The sequence below is a fragment of the Oenanthe melanoleuca genome, chromosome 1 (genome assembly GCF_029582105.1).
Source record: "Oenanthe melanoleuca isolate GR-GAL-2019-014 chromosome 1, OMel1.0, whole genome shotgun sequence".
NCBI classification, from domain to species: domain Eukaryota; kingdom Metazoa; phylum Chordata; class Aves; order Passeriformes; family Muscicapidae; genus Oenanthe; species Oenanthe melanoleuca.
Window position 1 is genome coordinate 42973249 of NC_079333.1, and position 8123 is coordinate 42981371.

General features: G+C 46.1%; 1 protein-coding gene across 1 annotated transcript in view; it reads right to left on the reverse strand.

The window, feature by feature from the left end:
• LOC130265579 (gap junction beta-2 protein-like) overlaps window positions 1-8123 on the reverse strand; it is a 35508-nt gene that overhangs the window by 16587 nt on the left and 10798 nt on the right. The gene's annotated exons all lie outside the window — the stretch shown is intronic.

Here is an 8123-nt window from a genome sequence, read left to right on the forward strand (position 1 = left end):
CTCAGTGGTGTCCTCCGCCCTCTGAAAATTATAGTTAAACCCCAAAATAACAAATATTCAGGCTTTTGCTGTCAGTGTTGCTGGGCTTGGCTAGTGCTGAGAATCTACCCAATGCTCAAATTGGTTTCACAGCACTGACAGCTTATCAAAATAAACTAAAATAATGTATCCAAGATTTAGATTAATGGAAATATATCTGCCACAGGAATTTTACGGGAATTTGTCAAGATAAATATAGAATTAATTTAGTTAATCAAAGCAGCCTTTCTGATGTAGGAAATGCTCAAGCAAGATCAGGTAGCCCTTACTCTTCAAGCATTCTTCAAGTCAAATACATCTCAAGTATGATCCAGGTGAATTTGGTTCTGGTTCAGATTTGCAGATTGTGACATTTTATTTCTAATATTCACCTTTTTTCATTAGTTAGTAAGTGTGTAAAAAATTAACATTTCTTCCTAGCTTTCTAACAGATCCATTTAAAACAATGCATTTTCTGCTGGATTTTAATAATGTTTAATAGCTGGCTATTCTTTACTGGTTAATTGGATAATTCACCTTTGGTGAATGACACTGTAAAAATACCAGAAATGTTTAAAAAAAAAAAAAAAAAAAAAAAGAAAGAAAAAAAAAGATGAGAGTTTTAGCTTGCTGAGGAGTAAATTAAGCTGGTGAATTGTGTGTGAACCAGGTGATGTCACAAGACCATTCGGGCCGAGGACACACGGCTGTACAGGTCGGTACTCCAGAGGCTGTGAAGTGTTCCCTTTGGTTGGTGATTAGCTGGTAGGATGTCTTTGACTGCCAAAACCTTTGATTGCTAATCAGAGGCTCCCTACACAGTGATAAAGGGGTTAGATAGGTTTTGGGATGAGATCCAAGAGACTACTTAGGTACTTGTTAGAATTTAAACAGATGTCAGACACCTACTCAGTTCAGAGCTGTAATAAAGGAAACCCCCATCCAGCTGCCACCCAACCCTCCAGGCACTGAAATTCACTGGGTGGTTTCCACTGTCACCTACAAGCTCACCCATATCTCCTCTCTCTGGTGTCACTGGAGAGACCAGAGTGGGGGACAAGGGGTGTCTCCACAAACCCCATGTAACTTCCATATCAACCCCACCTCGGTGCTGGGAAGAACAGGGGAAATACCAGAGGGAGAAAGCGTGGGTGGCACTTTGGCAAGTCGGGCTCTCCCTCCAGAGGAAGCCCCAGCACGACTTTAATCTTTACAATAAGCAGTGGATAAACACAAAAATAAGCTTGGAATCAAGGTTATATCTCTTGGCTGCGAGGAGGTAAAATTGAGTTGTGCAGCATTCCCCTTCCATCTCTAATTCCTGTGAAATAATACACAGTAAATGCAGTTCCAGGTTATCAGTTCCATGTGTCTGTGAACAAGTGAAGAGGTTACTGTCATTGATGCTGATGTTTTTCCTTACAGTGAGCAAGAAAAAGGAAGGTGTTTCTGGTCATCACTTCTCACCTCTGCTGGGTGTGGACACACCTTCCAGCTCTGTGCCAGAAATCACGTGTGTCTTTGGGAGCAAACCCCTTAGGTCTCTGACCCCCAAAGACAGCTGAACCCACCTCCCACTCGACAGCACAACTGGCTAATTAATTATCTATTTAATTAGCAATTTTTTTCTTTACACATCTAAATATTTTTTGTTTTGCCTTCTTTTTTTTTTTTTTCTCTTTCACCTCAGGACATAGAGCTGAGCTGACTGAATTCCCTACCTAGACAGTTCTTGTTCTTGAAGCTGTTCAGGCCACTGGAAACCAGAGAGTTGGACCAGGAGTTAAAATCTTTCCTTGAAATTTATTTTATTTTTCACCTACCATCGTGTAACTGCTAAAAAGATCTTTCCCCAACATGCCTTAATTATTTTCTGATCCAAATTTATTCTCTCTCATAATCTAATGATTTTATCTTCTATCAGCCTCTTCTGCTGAAAATATCCCTTTTAATATAATTAATTATAAGGGATGCCAAAATAAAACAGGTTTTAAAACATTTGCTGGGCATTCTACTTTTTGCTACACTTATTCCGTGTCAATACAAAGTATTATTTTCATTATTCCTCCAGTTGGAACTGTGGGATCAGAGCTGAGTTCAGCCCCATTTGGACAGTGGTGGTGTGGGAGACATGAGTGTTCTGGCTCACTGGACAACCCTTTTCTGCTCTGGGAAACTTTGCAGGAACTGGTGAACTAGTTAAATTTTTACCAGGTAAGAAACCGAAAACTGAGTAAATAACTGAATGTAGCAACTTTTTCTGATAGCCTCTGTAGAACGTTTTCAAACGTTTTTTTTAATTATTATTATTCTTAACTGAACACATAGTATGTTGCCTATCTGGGCAATATTTTAATTAAACTCAAGCCTAATAACAAGATTAAGTTCTCCCTCCTGTGTCACCCACAACTGGCTAAAACTACAAGAGTCATTCCAGGTTCACTGTTGTGAACTTTAGCCCCAGGGACATACAGGGAGATTTACTTGGGCTACAGGGCTCACCAGTTGCTTTTCTTTCCAGACTTCCCACATATGCTAGGTGGCATCAAAGGGCTCATTCTTGAGGCCACCATCATGCTTTATATAGTGTCATTATTGTTTAATACTTGCCTAAATTTCCCAGATGTCCCAAAGACATCACTGAGATGGGTCACTGGAGTGAGATGTGCATCATGTAAATTATAACAAGGGGATGGTGGTGTAAAATACTGGGAGAAATTAGATTAATCAGGACTCCACTGTGGTTTGCTGATATAGAAAGGCTGCACCATGCTGCTCTGGATTGTCAGGAGCAGAACCAGCTCTGCCTCTGGGTCTGAGGGAAGTCAAGTAGCCTGACTGCCATGGACTGAGAGTGCTGAAAGTCCATCACTGCTGGCAACAGTGGGCACAGCCTGAACCGGGAATTCTGCATCCAGTGTGGAGATCTGCTGCCAGCAGGTAATGGCTGCTGTGTGAAATGGGACCTGATGTTGCAAAAAGGGAGTGCAGAAAGCGTCTGGGTGGTATTGCAGTGTTTTAAGGAGTTACACCCTTCCTAAGGGCCTGGCCCAAGCCTGCTTGGAATCAACAGGGATTTGCTGAGTGACAGTGAGGAGCTTTGGATGTGGCCCTGAAATATCTGCAAGCTTGCAGAAAGGGCCCAGGTGATGCTCACAGCAGCGGTGGGTGTGAGGAGGCTGAGGTGCAAATTCTGGCATTGATGGGTGTCCCGGTGTCCCAGGCAGGTGGTAGCCAGTGGTGACAAGGTGCAGGGAGGGGCACTCCTGTCCCTACCAGGGATGAAACAGGGTGCTGACTGGGCCCTTGCTGCGACTTGATGGCTGAGTCAGGGCTCTGCAAGAACCTCTCCCTGTCTGTCCCTCCCACGGACCCACCTGGCCGTGGCTTTGTGTGTCAGTCACAGCGCTGGGTGCTCCTTTCTGGAGAAGCCCCACCGAGCTCTGCCCGCCTGCGGTCACGGCTGCAGGGACAAGTGGGTGGGAAACTGCAGAAGTGTCATTTGCACCCCACCCCATCTGTTTTTGTGAAGCCGATTTTCAGCTCCTGTGGAAGTTGAAAGGGAGGCCATTCACCTTTCCATGCCTAAGCTGAGAAATACAAGCCTGACAATAGAGGGCTGTTCAGGAAAAGGTGTACACACTGCCTCTGCCAGGGGAAAGGCTGCCACGCCAGCTCTCACTGCAGCCCATGCAATGTCCCCACGAGGATGTTTGCTGAGGTGGAGAGAGTCCCTGCCCATGGGCACACCTGAGCGGACAGCAGTGGCCAGTGCAGGGTAGGATCTCATCCTGGCAGTCCCTCTGGCTTCAGAGGCCGTGCCCTGTGAGAGCACAGCTATGCTAAGGCACACAGAGGACAGGGAGGTGATTTGAAACAGCCAGCACAGCTTCAGCAAGGGCAAGTGCTGCCTAACCAGCCCAGGGGCCTTCTGTGATGGGGTGACTACAGCAGCGGCCAAGGGAAGGGATTCAGGTGTCATTTACCTGCATTTCTATAAGGCCTTTGGCACAGCCCCTCACAACACCCCTCTCTCTGAAATGGAGAGATGGATTTAATGGGTGTGCTGTTCAGCAGATGAGGAATAGGTTGGGATGGTCATATCCAGAAAGGAGTGGTCAATGGCTGTATGTCCCCATATTGGGACCAGACTGTTAAATATCCCCTCTCCTCTGCTGTGACAGGTGGTTTCAAACCATATGACCTTTAATTTGAGCCACTCACTTTAATTTGAGATTATCTCAGTTGGTTAGAACATAGTGCTAATAACACCTAGGTGGTGTGTTTGATCCCCATAGGGGCCATTCACCTAAGAGCTGGACTTCATGTGATCTTTGTAGGTCTCTTCCAACTCAGAATATTCTGTTATATCTCCATTAGTGATATGAGACCTACACAGGGGGAATCAAGTGCACCCTCAACAAGTTTTCAAATGACACTCCTGAGGGACCTCAACAAGTTCAAGAAATGGGCCCATGGGGTTCAACAAAGCCAAATGCAAGGTGCTGCACCTGGGTCGGAGCAACCCTAAGTATCACTACAATGAAGGGATCGAGAGCAGCCCTGCAGAGGACTTGGCGGTGCTGGTGGTTGAGAGGCTGTCAGTGTGCAGCCAGAAAGCCAAATGTGTCCTAGGCTACATCCAATGGTGGGCAGCAGGGCCAGGGAGGGGATTCTGCCCCTCTGCTCTGCTGGGACCCCACCTGCAGTGCTGCATCAGCTCTGAAGTTTTCAGAACAGCAAAGGTGTGGACTTCTTAGAGTGATCAGAGGTCTCTCCTGTGATCAGGCTGAGAGAACTAAGGTTGTTCAGCCTGAAGAATGGTCATTCCAAGGAGACCTTTTTGCAGCTTTTTAGTATTTAAAAGGGGCTTATAAGACAGATGGTGATGAACTTTTTAGCAGGGCCTGCTACAGTAGGACAAGGGTAATGGTTTTAAACTAAAAGAAAGTGGATTCAGACTAGATAGAAAAAAGGATGACATTTCTTACAATGAGGGTGTTGGAACACTGGAACGGGTTGCTCAGAGAGATGGTAGATGCCTGCAGATGGTAGATGTCACATTGGATGGGACTCTGAGCAACCTGATCTAGATGAAGATATCCCTGCTAATTGCAAGAGTGTTGTACTAGATGACCTCTCAAGGTCTCTTCCAACCCAAACTATTCTATGAAATAGATTTATTTCACAGGATTGTAACATAGCTTTTGCTCAGTAAGGGGAATACAGATAACAGTGACAACAGAAGAACATACCAGGCAGTTAGGAGCAGAGGTCTGCCTTGTATTAGCTATGGAAGTGCTTCCCAGCACATTCTGGCAGGGCAAGGGAGGGTGAGGCACTGGGCTGACACAACACACACCACGAAAAGGGCTGGGGGGCCAAAGTGATTCTAACCTGGCAGCAAAGTGCTCATGGCTGCAGCACCTGGCATGGGGGAGACAGCCTGACTCTGCAAAAAGAGGAGAGTGGGTTCAGACCATCCTACAACTGGTCTCGCTTGTTTTTAGATCTTTGGCATACAGAGTTGCTGGGCCGGCCTATGTCAATGGAAAAACAGAGCCAAAGTTGCAGTAGGGCTGGGCTGAGAGGAAGAGAGGATAGAGGAGGGTGTGCAGTAGGGCTGGAGTCAAGGGCCGTGGTGCCTAGCAGGAATAGAGTCCAGCAGCCAGTGCTGCTGCACTTGCAGGCAGTCAGAGCTCCTGCCTATTTGCAAGGACAGCAAGACAAGAAGGTGGGAGGGGATGCAGGGAATTCGCAGAGCTTTTCTAGAGGTTCTGATTAATCATTTGGCATCAATACCAATTTAAGCAATCTCTGCCCCAGGCATAACAAAGGAGAAATCAGGGTGGAGAACTGCAGCAGGGATGGGCAGAGACAATTGAGCCAGCTGCCATCAGAGAAAACTGGCTGGACTACCGTGGGACAATGGTGGTGCAAGTACAGTACAAACTGGTAACCAGTAGGTCAGAGATTGAGAGGGCTGGGGAGACCCTCTCCGGAGGAATGGCTGCAGGGCAGGAGCAAGGGCAAGCACAGAGAATGTCTGGGGGCAGTTGTGCTTTGCAGTTCGGAGCAGCCCCAGCCAGTTTGGGAAGGCACAGGAAGCTGGAAACCAAGAAAAGCAGCTTGGTTTTTCCCTGCAGAAAGGGTTAACTACGACCCTATTAAACACAGCTGCCTCCTCTGCTGAGGCCACAGAATGCAGCAGGCAGGGGGAAGCTGACTTGGAGAAAGAAATCACTACAGCTGTCATTTCATCATGATGCCATCTACTAGGAACAATTTAAAGAGGGCACTGAAACTGTCAGGGACTTTACCTTGGCAGTAACAGAAGCTAGGGATACTTCAGAGGAGTGTTCATAATGAGGGTTGTACGTAGAATGAGAAGAAATATTTCAGCCAAACACATCAGTCACAGCTGGTCTTGCCTGCTGAGATGATCAATAGCTTAGTGTTAGTGAAGCCTTGGATCAGCTCCGGCTCCTTGATTTGCAGCTGCCCTTGGTGCAGATTGGACAGGGACTGGCACATTTGTTCCCAGCCCATCTGGCTGCCAGGACACCACAGCAACAGGGCAGTGTTGCCAGCCTGCACCTTACCAGGTCCTGCTACCACACAGGAAACATCCAGCCAACCCAAATCCATTTACACAACGGCCACACACAGTTGTGCTGGCCTACAAAGGACCGTAGAGAACCAATTTCTTCATTGAAACTTTGCCCACTTACCCAGGATGAGAAGAAAAACAGTCATGGAATTGATGTTCTAGAAAAAACTAACTGCTGGAATAAAACTCACTGTTTGAAAACTTGTGAGCAAAAAAAGAAAAACCACAGAGAGCCATCATCACATCCCTATTTAGGGTTTTGCAGGCCTGCATATATCAAGAAAAACTACCCCTCCTCCATTTGAGGAAAACATCTACTTCAAGGTGTTTCACAGGGTTATTGGCATTCAGCATAGGGCTATTTCAAATGGATCACTAAGGAGGTAAGACAATCAAGCATAATTATTAACTGATTTCCAGTCATATTGACTATATGATATGTGATCCACAAATGTCCCAGACAGAAGTCTAGTCTCAAGTTGTTCCATTAAACACAAGCCTGGAAGACAAGTAGATGTATCTCCACACCCTAGAACCACCACTCTGCTTGTGCCCCTGGGCAGGGTTGGGGGGGGTGATCCAGTGAGGTACAGCCTGAGCACCTACCTTCCTGACCCAAAGGGAACAGCTTCCTTAAATCTGCACAGAGAATAATATGCACTAACATACTATAGTTGTGCATACTTTTTCCTCGAGCTTGCTGGGAGACACATTCAGAAGACTAGCAGCAATTTCTTTTCACAACAGTGATTAAAAAAGAAAATGTGCTGTGAAGGCAGGAAAGATCAGGAGTGTGCCAGTGGAAGAGAATAGATAAATGACAGGGCTCAGCTCAGGCCCTCATGCAGGGACAGAGCTGACTCTAGGTATTTTCTCTCTCCTGTTGCTTGTGCCTGCTCCCTGTTAGGCTTTTACTAGTCACAAGTAAATCAACCAACCCAAGCTCTCTTACAGCATGGACACACACAGAGCTGTGCCAGCACCTGTAAGAAGTATGATACAACAGTATGAGGAAAAGGGCACTCTGCAATATCTGCTCCTAAGGATACCTGCTCTTTGTTCTACACCTTGGAAGAGTAGTCCCATTAAACAAAAACAGTGAGGCTAATCCATTTGTAAAATGGCAACAAACAAACTCCCAAAACTTAGTTCTACCGAGGTCATTGTATGCATGGTGGTGAGAAGTGGCCCAAAACAGGAAGCACACAAAACAATACAGCTGCTTTGCACTGCACCCACCTCTGACTTCCAGGTCCCCCCGCTTTAACAAGCACACCCCTCCCACAGCCACATACTGCCATGCACCCAGAGTTTCCTGTGTATCTCTATTAGAGTATGGACAAGAGAATTAGGGCATCAGTGCCCTGGATGAGAATGAGGAATGTCTAGGGGTTATGTGCACTTTGGATGTAGAGTCTCTACTTGAAAAAAATTTTTGTAAGCTCCTACTTAAAATCTTGCCTAGCATTCATATATAGACTCTCACTTCACTAAG